The sequence below is a fragment of the Vombatus ursinus genome, unplaced genomic scaffold, assembly GCF_900497805.2.
Source record: "Vombatus ursinus unplaced genomic scaffold, bare-nosed wombat genome assembly UNPS02010193.1, whole genome shotgun sequence".
Classification (NCBI taxonomy): domain Eukaryota; kingdom Metazoa; phylum Chordata; class Mammalia; order Diprotodontia; family Vombatidae; genus Vombatus; species Vombatus ursinus.
The window spans coordinates 7,830,659-7,850,718 of NW_020949971.1; the positions used below are offsets into that span (position 1 = coordinate 7,830,659).

General features: G+C 40.8%; 1 pseudogene; it reads right to left on the bottom strand.

Moving 5' to 3' along the window:
* Positions 1–5,720: 5,720 nt before the first annotated feature.
* The window catches only part of LOC114036967, a 33,030-nt pseudogene continuing 18,690 nt past the window's right edge, over positions 5,721–20,060 (bottom strand).

A 20,060-nucleotide genomic window follows, 5' to 3' on the forward strand; every position in this document is an offset into this window, starting at 1 on the left:
TTATGTTAGCGGGGTTTTCTTTGTGTGTGCTTGTGGTCTCTCCCCCATTAGAATGCAAACACCTGGAGAGTCAGGATTGTAATTGCATCCTCAGAGTCTGGTGCCTAACATAGGGACTGACTTACGAGCTACTTGTTGATTGATCGACTGCCATGTGAAAAACAATGAGTGTTTGTTGGTTGATTGCTACGTGACCAAATTAGAAGAAAGAAAATTTGAGATCTGGCTTCAAAGAACTAAGAAAAAGAGGGGGAGTCACATAGAGGAAGAATCTTTTCCTGTCTGGAAAGGCAAGCCAATAAGCATTTACTAAGTGATTACTATGTGCCAGGCACTGTGTTGGGTGACAAGAAGACCATCGGAGCTTACATTCTAATGGAGCAAGACAACACACGAAAGGGTGATTGGGGAGAAAGAACCTGTGATGAGGCACATGTAGAAGGGCAGAGAATGGAGGGGAATGAAGGGTGGTCAGTCTGGGACCTTCTCCAAAATGGAGGCCCCAAGCAGGAACCTTTCAACTGGAAAAAGGGTTGGTATGGTAAGGAAAGGGAGAGTCACAGATGTGTGACATTGGCAAATTTTGGATCAATGTTGACTTCCCTCTCATTATGCTTCTGGAGGCGAAAGGAGAATGATTAGGGTGTGCTGGGAAATGTTGAACAACCAACTTTCAGAAAATGCATGACATACCTTTAAATTTAATCAACCTTATTAACATTTTCTCCATCACTTTCTTAACTCTAAACAATAAATAAAACAATAATCAAGCCTTGATTTGTGGTGGGATTGCTGAGTAATTAATGCTTACACTGAAAAAAATTTGTTACTCCTTATCTACCTTCTGGAAGGAAGGAAGGAAGGAAGGAAGGGAAGAAAGAAGGAAGGAAGGGGACAGGGAGGGAGGGAGAAAGGAAGGAAGGGAGGGAGAAAGGAAGGAGTGGAGGGAGAAATGAGGGAAGGAAGGAGGAAGGAGGAAGGAAAGGAAAAGGAAAGAAGGAGCATTTGTTATATATGAACATAATCAAGTCTCTCCCATTCTTGAAAGAAAAAAAAATTCTCTTGACCCAGACATCCTTTCCAGCTATTTTTCTATACTATTACTACCAATGATAATGATGACAATGATGATGACAGTGATGATGATGATGATGCTGATGATGCTGATGATGACAACTAGCATTTATATAGTTTCCACCATGTGCCAGGGACTGTGTCAAGTGCTTTGCAAATATTATCTCATTTCATCCTCACAAAAGCACTGGCTATTAGCATTTTCATCATTTTCCAACTAAGTAAACTTAGCCAAATATAGGTTATGTGACTTTCCCAAGGTCACACAGCTAATAAAGTTTCTGAGGTTGCATTTGAACTCAGGTATCCCTGACTCTATGACCAGTGCTCAATCTACTGTACCAGTTAGCTGTCTTTTCTTCCCTTTTATTGCCCAAATCCTAAAAAGAATAGTGTATCTCCTTCTGCTGACTCACACAATCACTTTTCAGGTTCTTGCGCTCTGACCTTTGACCCAGTTTTGTTGTTTGGTTTTTTTTGTTTTGTTTTTACTGAAATTACTTTCTCCATGGTTCTCGTGATCGATTACTACCCAAATCTTGAGGACTTTCCTTTCTCTTTTGGATCTTCTTCAATTTAATATGATTTCAAAAGCATGTCTCAGATATAAAAAATATTCCAAAAGTAATCCCAGACCATATTGTTCTTCCTGTTCAATTCTGGACCCAGGTCACTGTCCATCTGACAAGAATGTAAAGATATGATAAATGTAGGAAAACAAAGCTACTAATCTGTCTAAATGTTTAGAATTTTTAAAGAAAATCTTTTTGTGACTACATTTTTTAACATAACCTGAATTTCTCCCTGTGCCCTTCTCCTTCCTCTTCCAGAGGGTCATCCTTCATAATAAAGTTTTGTTTTGTTTTGTTTTAAGAAAAGGGGGAAGTTTTTTTTTTAATCAGAAAAACAAAACATTCAAAACATTGAAAAGAAAATCTGGCAATATGTTCAGTGATCCATACCTGCAGACTTCCCATCTCTGAAAAGGAGCAACGTCAGGTGTCTTCATGTGTTTCCTTTTGGTGACCATGTTTTTTCTTTGTAAGTCTGCAACATTCATTTGCTAATATTTTGTGGTTATTTTTCTTTCCATTTACATGATGTTGTAATTATTGTGTAACTTGTTTTCTTGGCTCTGCTTACTTCACTTTGCATCAGTTCATGGAAGTCTTCCCTTGCTTTTCTGTATCTATTATGTTGATCACTTCTTAAAAAGAGTAATATACCATTACATTCGTGCACAATATTTTATTTAGCCGTCCCCCAGTTTTGTTTTCAGTTCTTTACAGACGCAGAAAGTGCCACTGTAAAATGTTAGTGTATATAAGGCCCTTTTTATCAATGGCTTAACTGGGGTATATACCCCCACAGTGGATTCTCTGGGCCAAAGGGTATTGAGCCACTTTATTTCAAATTGCTTTCCAAAATGATTTTATCAATTCACAACTCCATCAATTTGGGGGGGTGGGGAAATGCTTCCTTTTGATGTATCGGTTATTTCTGAGGCAAACTTGTAATCCTTCAGGATTTAATTCCAAATATCAGTTTGATGGCCCAAAGAGACAGAGAGAATTTTAGCAGTAGGTCTTCAGTTGTTCTGTCACTTTGTGAGTGCAGGGACTTCCAGCACTGGGGCAGATCACAGCCTTCTTTTCCTTTATATCCGGTGTTCTTTGTTCACATTCTCCCATACACTGTCCCCAGAGGAGTCACCCAACACTCTGGAGCTCTTTTAAACTTGTTTTGGTAGTGGTGTGAAACAGTTGTAAGAACATTCTGGAGTCAGAGGACCAGTATTCAAATCCTACTTCTGATGCTCACTATCTGTATGACCTTGGGCAAGTCACTTATTAACTTTTCTGGGCCTCAGCATCCTCATCTGTCCAATCACACTGTTGGACTAGATGGCTCCTGAGGAACATTTGAGTTCTATCCTGGAGCCCAATAAAGCACTTTGGCCATCTCCTGGTCATTCATTTGGCAGCTGGGTGGTACAGTGGACAGAGCACTGGGCCTGAAGTCAGAAAGACTCACTTTCATGAGCTCAAATTTGGCCTCAAACACTTACTAGCTGTGTGACCCTGGGCAAGTCACTTTACCTTGTTTGCCTCAGTTGCTCACCTATAAAATGGGCTGGAGAAGGAAATGCCAAACCACTCCAGTCTCTTTGCAAAGAAAAGCCCGAATGGGGCCCCAGAGGGTTGGACACAGCTGACCAACAACAGCTGTCATTGATCATTCCCACCATCTGACTGGCCCAGCACGTTCCCAGTTGTCTTTTCTCCCCTAGATGACACATTCCTAATGGCTCTTCTTAAACATAGGTCCTCACTGGAAACGTACTGCAGACTACTTCAGGCCACCACGCACCTCAAAAACCGTACGCCTTCTGAAAGACTGAGGGTCCAGGGAACTAGGACGTAGACAATGAGACATGAGTGTCGATTCTTTCCCAAAATGACTGAATATTCTCAATCGTTTTAAGAAAATGGGGCTCTGAGTTCCTTTTCATATGAAAAGGCCTCATTTTTCCTAACCACTCATCTCCATAGATCAACTGGAAACTCTTAGTTTAAGAAAGCTAGGACACCTTGAATCTCATAGCTGTTGGGTGGTTATTGGGCAATTAGCTATTGTCTGGTCATGGGCTAGCATGCAGAGATGAAGACTTGTAAAATATACTGGATGGTTACCATAAATGAGAATGAGTTCACTCATGAAAGGGATCCAGCTCTGAATCTCAGAGTTGTCAAAAGGAGATGCTAACCTCTGCTCTCCTACTTCCTGCCTAGGAAATGACAAACTTCAGTGAAGGACTCCAGGGAGCAGAACTGGAGAGGCTTCTGCCAGTGCCTAGTAATCTTTGTCTTTTCTCCAAAAGCACGACAGTACCACCCAGATGAGTGTTACAGCTGCGTCTGGAGTTGGAGGTGGCGACTATAGCTACCCACCATGGAGCAAGGCCAAGGATTCCAGTAGATCAACCTATCTAGCAAAGATTGCAAGCCCTTCAAGGAGCAAGTGCAGCCTGGCAACAGAGCGATCCCTCTGTCATTCTCCCCGACGTGAACTTCAAGGTGATTCTCTGAAGACAGAAAGAACATTGAGACCCTGCAGCTCAGGAGAATAAAAGTACATTGAAAACTCTCAGACCTTACAGGAACAGGAATTGTTAGTTACTCATTACCAAATGTGCTCTCTACATGTGGGACTCAATACCGTTGTACTCTAAATTTATAACCCTTCTTCCCACAGACATCGTATGTGTGTGTATAATATATGTATGTGTATATGTATGTGTATGTGTATGTGTATGTGTACATGTGTATATATATATAAATATCTATATCTATATCTATCTATATCTATCTATATCTATATCTATATCTATATCTATATATATATATATATACACACACACACATATGTATATGGAAGAGTGTTCCATGCCTTACCTTTTTTGGGGGAAAGCTTTATAAGCAACTGTTCTTACTATAACATCTTAGTAAATGCCTTTACTGAAAGCAGTTTAAATTTAATACCTGATTGATAATGGAAAATACATTGATGGGGACTCATGCCCTATAGAGGTAGGAAGAGTCAGTGTTACACTGTAAAACCCTAGAGTAGCCACACACACAGCAGCCTCTGAACTGAGGAGTAAAATTGGAGGGGAGTTCCCTAAAGGAAATGTTACGTGTTATTAATCTTATAACCTTTCATAGATGTTTTCTAAGGCAGTGTGATCTCTAGCTGAAAGACACATACTCCTATGCTCAGGACCTAATAAAATTTGCCTCTGCCTTAAGTGTGCTAAAAATGACATGACCAATTACATGTAACTGAGACAACTTTCACTCTCCATCATGTTTTCGATGGGTTTTTTCTTTGTTTGTTTTACTTTGAAAGATTCCTGCCCTAGGACACCAGGACTCACAGATTTTGTACAAAGTGGAAGTGAGGGTCTTTATTGAGGCCATTATCATAAACCCAACCTCCACAAACTAGAAATTATTTCTAACAGAATTTCCAAAGAAACACACACACAGGATAACAATCCAGTGCCAAGTCATGTCCCCTTAACTGAGCAAACCAAATGGAATATTTCTTCACAGATGAAGCCTACTGAAGAGAAGAACCCAAGTCCCTGAATCTGTATTGACTCTGAATAATGGACACAAATGGTGAGATAAATAGAAACAGATTTCACCCCAATTCAAACAGATTTCTTGTTGTGGTTTCCCAGACTTGGGCTAGTTTTTTTTCCATTTTTTTTTCATGTAAGTGGCCACACAACTTCCTGTCTCTGGAGGGATTCAGAAGCAAAACCATCCAAAAGACCACTCATACAGCCAAAGATGGGGTATTGCTAGGTTGACCTAAAAATGAAAATCTTGTTAAGGAAAAAGACCATGTGGCCAATTCCATTGACTTTGGTTCTGATCTAATGGCAGTAACAGAATTCTTTCAGCTCCACCTTTGCTCAGTGTGTGTGTGTGTGTGTGTGTGTGTGTATATGTGTATATATGCATACATTTGTGTAAAATATTTGAGGCTATGGTAACAGCCATCCCAGCTTTGGCTTTCACCTTTTTGTTGTCAGAGATTGTTACTCATGGCAAGAACTGGCTAACAACCAGCTTGGCTCAGGTCCCTGGGATGCCAGAGAAGCTGGCACCTGAGGTGAAGTGAGGACAAGTGTCTACATCAGGTTTAGATCTAGTAAAGTACTGTCCACTTGATGCATCTCCTAGAAGAAGACACCTAAGGATGGTTTGAAAGCTTTCTAATTCAAAGATACCCATCGTGTCTTAGAGATAACATTCAATATTAGAACCCCAGAGATAGAGACAAAAGGAGAGAGAGAGAAGAAAGGAAACAGAGAGAGAGAGGTGGGAGGGGGGGAGAGAGTGAGAGAGAGGAGAGAGAGAGAGAGACAGAAGCACCCTTGACAAGAGGTCATCACACTTTTTTTCAAGACTTCCAATGTGGGGAGAGCACAACACTTCCCAAGCCAAGCCATTCGACTTTGGGACAGCTCTAAATATCTGATGCCTAATGAAATGCGAGGAGACTAAATGTCTCTTTGCTTCTTCCATTTATTGCTCTTGGTTCTGACCTCTGGGACCAAACAGAACAAGTCTCATGCTCTTCCACAAAACAGCTATTCAAATGCTCAAAGGTAGCTATCATGTTTTTCCCTATATCTTCCCTTCTGCAGGTTAATCATTCCCAGAACTGAACATGATACCACAGATGCAGTCTGAGTACAGGAAGAGGACAGAGGGATTATCCCAAGCCTTGGCCATTGGGGGATCTTACCTGGGATTGTTATGCTGTTGTGGTTCAGTCATTTCAGTCATGTCTGACTCTTTGTGACCCCATTTGGAGTCTTCTTGGCAAAGATACTGGAGTGGGTTGCCATTTTCTTCTCCAGCTAATTTTAGAGATGAGGAAACTGAGGCAAACAGGTTGAAGTGACTTGCCCAAGGTCACACAGCTGGTCATATTTGAACTCAGGTCTTCTTGCCTTCAGGACCAGTGCTCTAGCCCCTGAAGTGGTACCTAGCAAGTGAGGAAGCTTCCCAATCCAGATGGCACTCACCTCTTTTGCAGTTTATAATCTCAGAGAGTTGCCTGGGGCACTAAGAGTTACTCAGACTTACCTAGGGTCACGTAACCAGTAAGTGCCAGAATCAGAACTTGAATTCAGGTCTCTCTGAAACAGAGGCCACCTCTGTGTTCATTATGCTACCCTGCCTCTGGGTCCAGAAGTTTAAGCCTTTCTTAGTTTAGAAAGAGAAACATTAAAAAGCATCATGAATATTTTATCAGCCCCATCATGTATTCAGTTAGACCTCAGATAAGCAAGGCTTCCATCCCAAGGGCCTTGTCTGGCTGAATGGGCCATCACCTTGGAGAACTCAGGGCATCTGAGACTCTCTTTCCTCTTCAAAATCTCAGTGAATTTCCTCATCCAATAAAAGTTAATTTTATTTATTACATTACACATAAACACATGGTTGAGAAGCTATGTGATTATTTGGGAAGGGAAAGAGAGGAATTGTTTAGATGATTGTTGGGAAATACAATCTGGCTTGATCATTGAAAGAAATTTAATGCTTGAAGAATTTACAGTTTTATTTCACGTCTTTATACTGAAGGAAATTTGAACTAAAAGCACGAATGAAACATTTCTGTATTTCTTAAAGGTTAGGAATCCAACTTGTGTGTGGTAAAACAGTATTTAAAAACTGTCATTACATAATATTTATCCAGCCCAGAGAAAGCAGTATATCCCTCCCAAGGCACACCTACCTCTTTTTTGGGGGACAGGGAGGGAGCAAGGAGGGAATCTAAGGTCAAACCTCTATCCATTGTAGCCTGCTGCCTCAGCATACCCACCTGGATCGATAAACAGCAGACTTCTGGGATTTATAGGGCAGCTGGGTGGCACAGCGAATAGAGCACTGGGCCTGGGGTCAAGAAGACTCATCCTCCTGAGTTCAAATTTGGGCTCAGACACTACCTATCCAACCCTGGGCAACTCAGTTAACCTATTTGCCTCAGTTTCCTCATCTGTAAAATGAACTGCAGAAGGAAATGGCAAACCACTCCAGTATCTTTGCCCAAAATATCTTAAATGGGGTCATGAAGAGTAAGACGTGACCGAAAATGACTGAACAACAACAAATCTGGGATTTATACCCTCGAAGGAGAAGACAAGTAGCATGCTAAATTTGCACACAAGATGGGGTCCAGTCAAGAAGGGATAGGGATGGGGGCTGCACCTGTCATTGCATTGGTGTAAGAAATTCTCTATACCAATGCTACGTAAGACAGCACTTTCTCTGCTACTTATGGTCTTTAAGAGTTGTCCCAGGTGACGAAGAGCGAAAACATCTCACTCAGAGCCACACAATCAGTATATGTCATAGGTAGGACTTGAACCCAGGTCTCCTGGTTTCCAGACTAGCTCCACTATGCCATGCTGCCAATTAGGAAAGGGTTTGACATTGAACAAAGCTGATGATAGGATTGGAAAACTAGGATGTCAAAGAATTACAAAAATATGGGTGCCACAGTTAAAGATAAAAATTCTATCGTTTTTAAAAAAGATCACTTTGTTGTTCAGTCATTTCAGTCACATCTGACTTTCTGTGACACCATTTTGGTGTTTTCTTGGCAAAGATATTGCAGTGGTTTGCCATTTCCTTCTCTAGCTCATTTTGCAGATGAGTAAACTGAGGCAAACAGTGTTAAGTGACCTGCACAGGGTCACATGGCTAGTAAGTGTCTGAAGCCAGATTTGAACTCATGAAAATGAAGCTTTTGTTTACTGCACTCACAGTGTTACACCACCTAAAACATCTGCCTGTCATCTATAAACATTTGTATACTTCTCTTCCCTCTAGGACAGAAAGCAGAGATTTTAAAGATTTGTAGTATCCAGCAGCTGCTTGGCCCTCAAAGGACACATCTGGAAAAGTAAATGAGCTATTACTGTAAACAAAACTATTGTTTAATTTCTCTGAAATTGAAATAAGCCAAAACTTTGCATAAAGACATCTGAATGCCTTCAAAAGGGAGAACTACTTCCCCAATCCAAAGGCCCAGAATCCCAGAATTTGAAAGTTGGAAGAGAACCAGCCACATTTAACCTAATTCAGACACAAAAGGAATCCCCACTATAGATACCTCATGGTCATGCAGTATGTGCCAGAGGGAGGCTGGAAACCAAGATTTCCCTGAATCCAAGGCCAGACCCCTATGTCCTATGCTTTGCTGTCTCTGCATACCCATATGGCCTGATGGACCGCAGTCTTCTGGGATTTAGGGTCTTTAAGCAGGTGTTCTTTTAGTATTTAATTAAAGACCTGAAATAAATGGGAATCCATTGCTACTCTAGGTAGCCAATTGCCCTCTGGGAAAGGTCATGTCCTTAGGAATTGTTTCCTCTCATCAAGAATAAATTTGCATCCTTACATTTTACATCCATTGCTCCTGGTTCTGCCCTCAGGGACCCAACAGAATAAATCTAATCCCTCCTTCACTTAACAACCCTTGAAATATGAGAAGACTGCTCTCATATCTCTCCTGCTACCACACACACACATACAGAGAAAGAGAGAGAGAGAGAGAGAGAGAGAGAGAGAGAGAGAGAGAGAGAGAGAGAGAGAGAGAGAGAGAGAGAAAATGGAGTTAAGATGGAGATAAAAGTATTGCCTACCTCCCAGGGTATCAGGATCAAGTCTTCATAATAACCAAGTCCTCATAATAACAATCAAGTCTTCATAATAAGCCCAGAAGGTAGGTGCTACCTTTATCTCCAGCTTATCTCCATTTTACAGATGAAGAATCTGGTATAGAGGTTAAATGATTGAATCAAGGTCACTCAACTAGTCAGAGTCTGAAGCAGGATTAGAACTTTTCCCCTTACCTGCCTGCTATTTGAAAATTTGATGAGCATGTGCTCTACACCATTGTCCAAGTCATTAATAAAAGTGTTAGGCAGCATAGGGCCAACCATGTGTGTATCCCTGTGGCCCTCCACTGTAGACCCTGTGCCACATTGATGTGGCACTTTTAACAACCATTCTTTGAGTTCCACCATCTGACCAATTCTGAATCCACATCATTATGGTAACATCAACAAGAATGGCAGAAGATTCTTTATTAACAGCATTACCAAAATCAAGGTAACATTTCTCCAGCATCCCCCTCACCTATTAGTTTAGTAATCTTGCAATAAAGGGAATGAGGATAGTCCAACATGTAATCTCCTGTTCTCAATGAAGCCAGGATGGCCTTTAGTAATCCCAATGTTTTCCTTCCATTTATAATGATCCATTCTAGAATGTTCTCAGGAACTGAAGTTGAACTTGTAGACCTAGAGTTTACAGCCTTTATCCCCTTTCCATTTATGAAAATCAGGATAATATTTGCCCTTCTCCAATCTTATGGTACTTCTCCCATTTCCCATGATCCTCCAGATATCAACAGTGGCTCAGCAATCACACCTGTTGGCACTTTCAGGCCACGAGGATGTAGTTCATTGGCACCTGGTAACTGAGGGCATTGTGGTCTTTTTTTACTATCCCCTTACTTGTTCTGGGTATCAGCTTCCTGACAGTCATGTGTATTCTGTTAATTCCAATATAAAAACCATTTTCCTCTGCAGATAAAGCAGACACAAAGACTTGAGCTCTGACTTATCTCTCTTGTCAGTTGCTATCACCCCATTGACAACATAGCCTCCACCCAAATATTCTATCCCTTCTTTGAGCTTCCTTTTTACTCCCAGTATGGATTTTTAAAAAAAATTGTTTTGTCTTTCACTTTCCTTCCCATTAGATCATTCTGATTTAGTTTAATATTTCTCCCACTATTTTTATAGGACAGTGCTATGTTCCTATACTCATCATTTGTTACCTGGCCTTGCATCTGTCTGTACATTTGCTTTTCCTACTAAGTTGATTGATGAGTCCCTGTGCATCCACATTGATCTCTTCAGACAAGTCCCATTTTTCCTCCTTTTTTGACTTATTTCCCCTTGTGTCTACATTATTTCACTTGGAACATTTCCCATCTATCCTGGACTAACTTTTCTCTGAAACATTTTTCCCCATGGGATCCTATCAATTTATGCACTGAACTCTTGGAAATCTGCTTTCCCCAAATCTAGGGTGCATCTAAACTATGTCCGGCTTTCCTCTCCTTCTCTCTCTCTCTCTCTCTTTTTTTTTTTTTGGTGAGGCATTTGGAGTTAAGTGACTTGCTCAAGGTCACACAGCTAGTAAGTGTCAAGTGTCTGAGGTTGGATTTGAACTCAGGTCCTCCTGATTCCAAGGCTGGAGCTCTATCCACTGTGCCACCTAGCTGCCCCTCTCTCTTGTTCTCTCTTACAGATTCTCGGAGGGAGTGGTCTCTCCTCCATTCCTCTCATTTCCACCCCAGCAGCCAGGTCCTCCCTGTTAGTGGAATGAGAGCCAGAACAGAATGTCCTCATCTTTGTTTCTCAACCATTTGAAGGATAAAATTGTTTTTAAGCAGAAGGTTGGGATAGCTGAAATCTCTCATGCCGCTATGCCCAGCTTATGATCTAATTTCACTTTCTCACTTATTTCCTGTTTGTGTTCAGGTAGTTTGTGGTCTGCTCCAATGTCAAAAGTCACTTCTGTTTCTCCCTCTTTTGACCTTCATCCAAATACTCCTGTTTACGACCTCACTGGTTCCCAGATTTCCTTACTTGAGTATGTCTTCTTAAAATACTGTTCATTCTACTGTCATTCACTCCCCTTCTACTTATCTTGCTTGTTTTGAATATTGCATACCCATCCAGAGTATGGGTCCCACCAAGTCTCAGGGATACTTCTGAGGTCAAATCTGCCTTCTTTCTGAGGACTTCTAGGTTCTCTTGTTTGTTACCTAAACCCTGGGCACTCATTGTGCAGAGGCTTTCGAAGCCATGGGTTTTGCTCCTGGCTCCATTTTTGGATTATGTCTCCTGTGAATTTATGGGTGGCCCAGTTCTTTTTCCTTTTTTGTAGTTATTTTTTATAGTATCTATCTTGGTGGGTACACAGAAACAGTTTTCTCCCTCCACCATTGGTCCCTTTTATTTTAAAGGCCTTCTCATTTAGATTTGCAAGGCACTTGGCGGAGATCAAAGAAAAAGGAAAAGGCCCTATATGTACACAAATATTTGCAGTAGCTCTTTTGGGGATGGCAAAGAATTAGAAATTGAAGGGATATTCATCAATTAGTGAAAGGCTGAACAAGTTATTGCATGTGATTGTGATGGGGTACTATTTTACTATAAGAAATGATGAGGGGGACAGTTTCAGAAAAACATGGAAAGACCTCCATGAATTGATGTACAGTTGAATGAGAGGAAATGGGAGTTCATTATGTATAGGAACAGCAATGTTGTAATGATGGTCAACTGTGAAAGGCTTGGCTGCTCTGATCAATACAATCCAAGCCAATTCCAAAGGACTCATGATGAAGAAATGCTCTCCACCTCCAGAGAGAAAACTCATGAACACAGCGCAAATCAAAGTATAATTTTCTCACTTTTCTTATTTTTCTAGCTTTTTAAAAATATGGCTAATATGGATATGTTTTGCATGATTTCACTTATACAATTGATATACTGCTTGCCTTCTCAGTAGATGGGGGAGAGGGGAGGGAGGGAGAGAATTTAGAACTCAAAATTTAAAAAGAAAAGAATGTGACAAATAAATAATATTTTTAAAAGAGTCTATTATGGACCAGGAACTGTGCTAAGTTCTAGCTAGGGATACAAATAGAAAGATGTTCTCTGCCCTCAAAGATCTGACAATCAAAAGGGGGGAGGCAACACAAAGAAGAAAGCTGAAGGGGGAGGGGAAGGCAGAGTACATTGGGCACAGAGGCAGGCTGCAGAAGTCAAAGAAATCCAAAATGAGTTCAGCCCAAGAAGCCAAAAATTAAAAAAAAATTGAAAATGAATGCAGCCAGAGAAGCTGAAAAAGACCAAAATGAATGCAACTGGGTGGGAAATGAGAAGATGTCTTCATCCTTCTCAGTCTTTTTATATCCTCTTTCATCATCCTTGAACCTGCTTCTCTTATGAGCTGGAAGTTGAATCCCAGACCAATAGCTGGATCTGGACATTGACTTACTTCAAATTTCCTCAGTTATTCTCAAATTTTGCCAAATTTCTCTCCCCATATTCAATATCTATGCCACTTAATAATTCAAACCTGTCTAAGTCACCTACATAATTTCCTGCTTTGGGGGCTCAGGTTCTATTCTCTTTTTTCCTTAACATTATTTCTTTTTCCCATTGAAGTTGTAAATAGAATGGGAACTCCAAAGAAGGAAAATTCTGTGGCCATTTCTCATCAATCACCTTGCCACTAGTGGACAAGAAACTATGTCCTTGAAATATACCTTTTCTTTTTTTTAATATCTGAAATTTCTGCCCTGGGGCCCCACTGTCCTGAAGGTGAGAAAAAAAATGGCCTAACCAGCCATTTCAGGCAAGCCTCTGACACACTTCTTTTTACTCCTTATTCCCCAGCTATCTTCTCAACAGCTTCACCCCACCCTTAGTTCTAGAACTATGATCAAACCAACTCTTTTATTTCTCTTTAAAGGGGTCTGTCAATCTACCCCTATAGGGCCTCACTCACCATCCCTATGACTTTCTGGATCAAAGTGATCCTTTCTAGTCATTATTCCCCCATATATGTTGTTTCCCTCATTAGAATATAAGTTCCTTGAGAGCAGGGATGGTCTTCACTTTTTGTATCCTTAGTGTTTGGTACAAAATAAATGGACACCTCATAAATTTGCTTTCATTCATCCTGGGCCTTTTTCAGTCATTCTGATCTATATCTTGCCACTGGCCCCAGATGGCTCCAGAGGAGAAAGTGAAGCTAGTGACTTTGCACAGCCCTGCCTCACTTAAATCCAATTCACATGGCATCATCTTCCTGACGTCATGGTCCTCTTCAAGAACGAAGGACGAACAACAACGTCAACATTCATTCATCCATTCTTTCAAGCAATATAGCTTATCAATTCATCCTTAGAATAAGCTATGATAGGGCTTGATATGTTTATGCCTCAGGAAACATAACAAAACACCTGACGGAATAGAATCAAGATGGACAGAATATCAAGATTATTAAAGTTGACTGGAGTTATCAGGAGAGGTTCGATGCAGGATGTGTGGCTTAAAATTGTATTTTGAATGATGGGTACAATGACAACATAGTAGTTTTATAGTAGAAGACATCTAAGACATCATCTGATCTAATTTCCTTATTTTATTAGTGAAAAAACTGAGGCTTAAGAAGGGGAATGACTTACGCATGGTCACAGAAACAATAATAATAGCTAGCATTTCTAGAGCACTTTAAGATTTGCAAAGTGCTTTACAAATATTATCTCATTTTAGCGTCACAACAACTCTGGGAATCAGTGCTCTTGCTATTCTCATTTTACAGATGAGGAAACTGAGGCAGATGACGATTAAGAGCCTCAATGCACTAGTAAGTCATTGAGGCTAGATCTGAACTCAAATCTTCTTGACTCCAGGTCCAATGTTCCATCCAGCGTGCCACCTACCTCAAGAAAAATAACAGAAATGGGATCCTGTAATCCTCCTAGGGTTGTTTTGAGAATCACATGAGAGACTGTATGTAAACGTGTCAAACAAAAGTAATAGGATATTATGATTCTCAGGCAAAGGAAATCTCATTTATAATTGGAGCCAAGTGAGAGAGGAAAAAAGAAAACTAATAAATATTTCTTAAGAAAACAAACCTGTTTTCCCTTCCTTCAGCATTTTTAAACATCCTCCAATCTATTCTTTGTTTATCTTTTTTAGTCGTTTTTCTAATGCTACATTGAAGTGGAAGGCTGAGCAACTAGAGTGCCTGGTGATTTCAGTGCATGCTTTAGGGAAGAGGAGGAAGGCAGTGTAGGCCAGAGAGTTCATTAATGTTTCCCTCCTCGTATACGAGGCCAAGAGCTCTAAAGAGTCGGGACGTAACTCACTGCCTCTCTACCTCTCAGGACTCTATCTGTCACAGCTCGACTGATCTTAATCTTACTTAATCTGTACTTAATCTTCTTTTACCCTGTGATTTTCAGAATATCAGGGGAATTGACATGATGGCTAAAATTGAGACAAGAAAGAAAATAACTATGTTTTGGATACTGAAGTGGGTCTCTTTAGGGCAGAGCTGAGGCACTGGAGGAAAACCTGGAAATGTTTCCCAAACACCACATTCACCCAAGAAAATGAACTCAGTTCTTTAAGGGAGAACAACTTTGAAGACAAACAAGCAAATGAACACACAAGGATAACAGCCGAGGCAACCACAAAATCCATTATGGGCCCATTAACAATAGTCAAAGGAAGTATGTGGAAAGAGTCTTTCTGGTGAATTCAATTCAACAAGTATTTATTAAGTATCTCTTATACTTAAGACAGGGTAAGAGGCAGGTCATATAGTGAATAGATAGCAGGCCTCAGAGTCAGGAAGACCTGAGTTCAAGTCTAGCATTTGTGTACTAGCTGTGGAATGATGGCACTGTCATTTATCCTTTGGGTGCTTTAGACAAGGCTCTAAGACTGTGGTTGCAGAGAAGGTGCCAAACTTCCTCATCACAGAGTTCCCCATGTGGGTTAAATCACCTCTCACTATGTGCCAAGTCCTGTGTTAGGTTTGGGAAATAGAAAGATGTGATGGAAGCATTCAGGGAAATTTCCCCATCTCCAGTTGGTTCTGGCTAGATTATACTCCATTGACCTGGACTTCTCCTGGTGTCACATGTACTGTCCTTGAAGCTGGGTCACATTAGAGGCACATTTACTCTGGCTCTTTCCAATGGGTGACATGTGCTGGCTCAGTGATGAAATACTTAGTAGTTTGGGACAATGTAGTATGATAGGAACTGTAGTTACTTTATGAAGGATGGGATGGTTTTACTCTTAAGAAGGGGAGGAGTCCATTAACCATTCAAGTAAAAGTGATTTTATCACATTTTATGGTCTGCAAGTGTTTTGTTGAATTTTAGTCCCAAACTTGAATCACTGACTGTCCTGAGCTAGGCCTGCTCCAGAATTTACAGTAATCCTTGAATCCCTGTGATGGCAGCAGATTGAGAGGGCTGCATCAAAGATAACTGAACACGAAGACAATGAATGACTCACCCACCTCTCTCTGTCTCTCTCTCTGTCTCTCTGTCTCTGTCTCTCTCTGTCTCTCTCTCAGTCTCTCTCTCTCTCTCTCTCTCTCCCCATCTCCAGCAGAAATGGCAACTTCTCACACATAGTCAATGGAGTAGGTGCTTATCTAGATGAGTCTATTTTGGGATATTGGTTCTCTGCTGAACTCTTCTGTTTTGTGTTTCTTTGCCAGAATATAGTTGATTAAACAGCAATCTTGAGAAGGACATTGACAGTCTTGGTAGCAACTTTGTGAGTTCATGAAGTTAGGAGCTCCTGAGTCTCTCAGTATAATAAAGGTGGCACCCCCTTTGATTACTATCGAGCTTTCTGGAGGAGAGGGTGACCATTGACAAGAGGAGGACTCCATCCCTTACCTTGGGTGACAGAAGAGATGGACCTTAAGAGAGACAATGCAGAGCCAAGACAAGAGTGAACTGCATTTTAATAGTCATTCAAAATACTTCATATTTTAATGTTTGGAGTATCCAGCTACCCAAAGAGTAGCCCAGGATACATTATTGCCTTATGACTAAGTCTTTGTCACTATGTGCCTTTGAGTCTTCTGTGTTCTTAGCAATCTCTTTTGTGTTGTACTCTATCTAATAAAATATTCAAGTACATTGAATACTTTTCCAGCTCCTTTCAGGGAGAGCATGATAAGTATGAGCCAAACCTCAGCTTTGAGTGAATTTCCCATAAAGTTCCAGGGTAAGTGTGTAAAGCTACAGAATTCAAGAAAAAGACCACCCCTCTTTTTGAAGGCCAAGCTCCCCTAGGTTTGAACCTAATCTGCATTCATGTGTCCAGAGCCAGGGGCCCGTTGAGAGGAAGAGAACTCCCTATTCTCCCTGGACCCAACAGTGGTACTTGATTATTACAAAGACCAAAATGAAATGGGCTTTGCCCTCAAGTAGTATGTATGCTACCAGAGGGTCCAGAATAAAAGCAGGTAAGTAAATAGGTCATTTGAAGAGGAAGGAGAGAGAAGAAACAATTTGGGGGATCAAGACTGGTACTCCAGTGTGGTGGGAAAGTAATCCTCAGTTCTGGAAAGCTATGTCAGTGTTTGGCCACCAAGCATTTTGTTTTTGGTCACAGCAACTCATGAACATGACGTGGTCTGCTGCTATGAATACTACTACTAGCTAGCTAGCTACTAGCTATTATTAATCATTAATACTTCAGATTTACAACTTACCAAGTATTTTCATTAAAATTGATAGTAGCTCATAGCCATGTTTCTCTCCACAACATTTTTTTATATCAGAATGCAGTCGAGAGAACCTATTTCTTGTATGGATGTTTTCGTCGAGACTTATACATGCCTCAAACCAGAATACAGTTATCAGAGATATGAATCTCTAATAAAACTGCATCATCCTTATTATATTTCAGAATCTTCCACATACCTTGTGCAATCTCATAGGTTTTTTCTTTTTCTTTTTCTTTTTCCTGGCCCTTCTCTGTGTTTTTGAGTTGTCCCCATGGAATCTAGAAGGAGAAAAGAAAAATCCATTAAAGAGAAGAAAAGTCTCTGTGCTAGATAAATATCTGTCATGAGAAAAGACTAGTCTTCTAAACATATTACTCACCCAAAGCCATGTTTTTATTCTCACTTCTTGCCTATCACTCTCCTCTCTTCCCCTACCTCCATTGGTTGTCTGAAGATTGACCATCTGACTTGCCTTCTGCATCATTTCACTGCCAGGTGAGACATTCGTTCTAAACACAGCGTCTCAGTCCTTCATTTTGGGAAGAGTTCTTTGACAGAAGGAAATTGTCCAGGATGATAGAGCAGAGCCCTGGACATCCCCAATTAGGAGAAGCTGGCTGTGAGAACTGTCAGAATGTCAGGTTTGGCATAAAATTCTCCCCAGCTCCAAAAATGGCAGATTTTCCAGGAGGAAAGCCCAAGATTCTCAGTTCTCAGTCTTCAGCTCTCATGACACCTAAATAGTTTTCTCAGGATACCATTTTTTCCAGCTGTGTTGTCCAATAAGCATTTAAGTCATCTTTTCAGTGATATACAAAATATCAAGGGAATGCACTGGGCAGTTATAATGAAGGCAGAAAAGAGAAGTACCATGCCTGGAATCCAAGAGCCTGTATTTACAGAGTCCTCTAATGAAGACTGACTGCACTTTAAACACCAGACTGTGGTCAAACATTTTGCAGAACCTGTCGCCTTCATCAGGGCCAAAACAGACCCTCTGGCTGAAAATGTCCAAAGTGGTGTATATATTTTAGAAGCCAAATCCTCCAGGCACTTAACACATTTTAAATACATCTGGGAGGCACTAGATTACTACGATCCCTTTAAAAACACAACGCACTTCAGTTCTGTGGGAAACCTGAAGCCAGCTTGTCTGAATTTTATGAGGTTCTGTTAAATTGAGACAAAGAAAAAAAAAAACCAAACCAGAGAGTTAATTGTTACAATGCTCCAAGCAGAGAGGTTTTCTTTTTTCCTTTTTTTTTTCTAGCAGGCTGTCCCCACACAGGGTGGTAGGTGGTTTTAAACTTTGTTTTGCTTCGGGCTTGTGGGGACTGCTGAAATGCCATCCTTTCCGTCCACGGCAGTCCGCTCTTGGTTGAAATGGAAAAAGAGATGGTGGCATAGCACATCACACAGGGATGTGACCACTCACCCGTCGGAGGGTGCTTGAACTTCCCATAAGACCAGAAGCTCCTCCTATGCGGCCCTCATTGAAGGAATGACAAGCATTTAGTAAGCACTTACTGTATGCCAAGCATAGGCCACTAGGTGGCTCAGTGCGTGGAATGCCACAACAGGAGGCAGACTCATCTTCCTGAGTTCAAATCTGACTTCACACACTTATTAACTGTGTGCCCCCGGGTCACTTAATCCTATTTGCCTCAGTTTCTTCATCTGTAAAACAAGCTGGAGGAGGAAATGGCAAACCACTCCGGTATCTTTGGCAAGAAAATGCCAAATGGGGTCACAAAGAGGCAAACACAACTGGTCAACAACAAAAATATGCCAAGCACTGTGGTAAGTCTACTGGGGCTAAAAATACAATAGTACCATAAAAAGTTTGCATTCTAATGGGGGAGAGGACACACGGAAGGGAAAGGAGGCCAGTTTCATCTAGACAGTTGATGCAATAGTGAATGGAACAAGACAACGTTGTATGCAGTAACGGCAATATTGTTTGAAGAATGACTTTGGGTGATTAAGTCATTTTGACTATTATAAATATCCAAATGAACTGAAAAGGACATATGAAGAAAGATGCTATCTGTGTCCAGAGAAAGAACTGATAAATAGATATGTAGAATAATTTTGCATATATGTGTATGTATGTGTGTATATATACATATGTGTATATATATATACACATATGTATATACTCCTATTTGTGTCTAATAGTAGCCATCTCTAGGGTGGGGGGAGGGAAGAAAAAAAGGAAAAAAAGAAATTTATATGATAACTTTATTATATAATTTAAAGGAATGGCAAGGTGTGCATAATAGATTTTCAGTCTCATGTGTAATCATCTTTTTTATTATGCTATATCATGGAAATGCTTGTTTTATGCCATAAATTAAAAATAAAACAAATAAATGTGGGGAAAAAAAAAGCAGTCCATCGACACGACATTTCCAGAGGCCATGGCATGTGATTTGATTGCAGTTCAAAGTACAAGAAGTAGAGTAGACTAGAATGGGGTTGGGGGAAGGAGGAGGGTGGGAAACAGGTCCAAAAGTGACTAGGTGAAGGGGAAGAGACATGGTCCCAGGGAATACCATACTTGCCCCCTTGCAGGCCTTCCAAATCTCTGGAGGTCCAGATTGGAGAGTCGGTGTGGGAGCGGGCAGCAAGCAGCAGAGTGGAAAATGGCCGGGGTGAAGAAGAGGATTTGTGGCCTCTTCATATGCCAAGCAGATCTTCTCAGACCTGGCCTCTGCATGTCAATGATGGTGACACAACTCTGACAGCCAAAAAATTATGTGTCCCTTGTTCGAGTAATATGTAGCATGCCACTTCCCTAGCCATCACTAACCCTTAGCACAAAGGCCTAGAGAATTATGAGTTTGAATCCTTAGGACAATGAATTCCTTCAAAAGCCTTCAAAACACTATTTGTCTCCTTATTAGCAAGATGATCTCTTCAAGAAGAGCCAGACTCTACTTCCGCAACACGTCAACTGAGGGAGGCACTAGAATTAAGAGAGTCTGGGAAAGATTTCCCTTAGAAGGCAAGATTTTAGTTGCAGTTGTTCATCCTTCATTC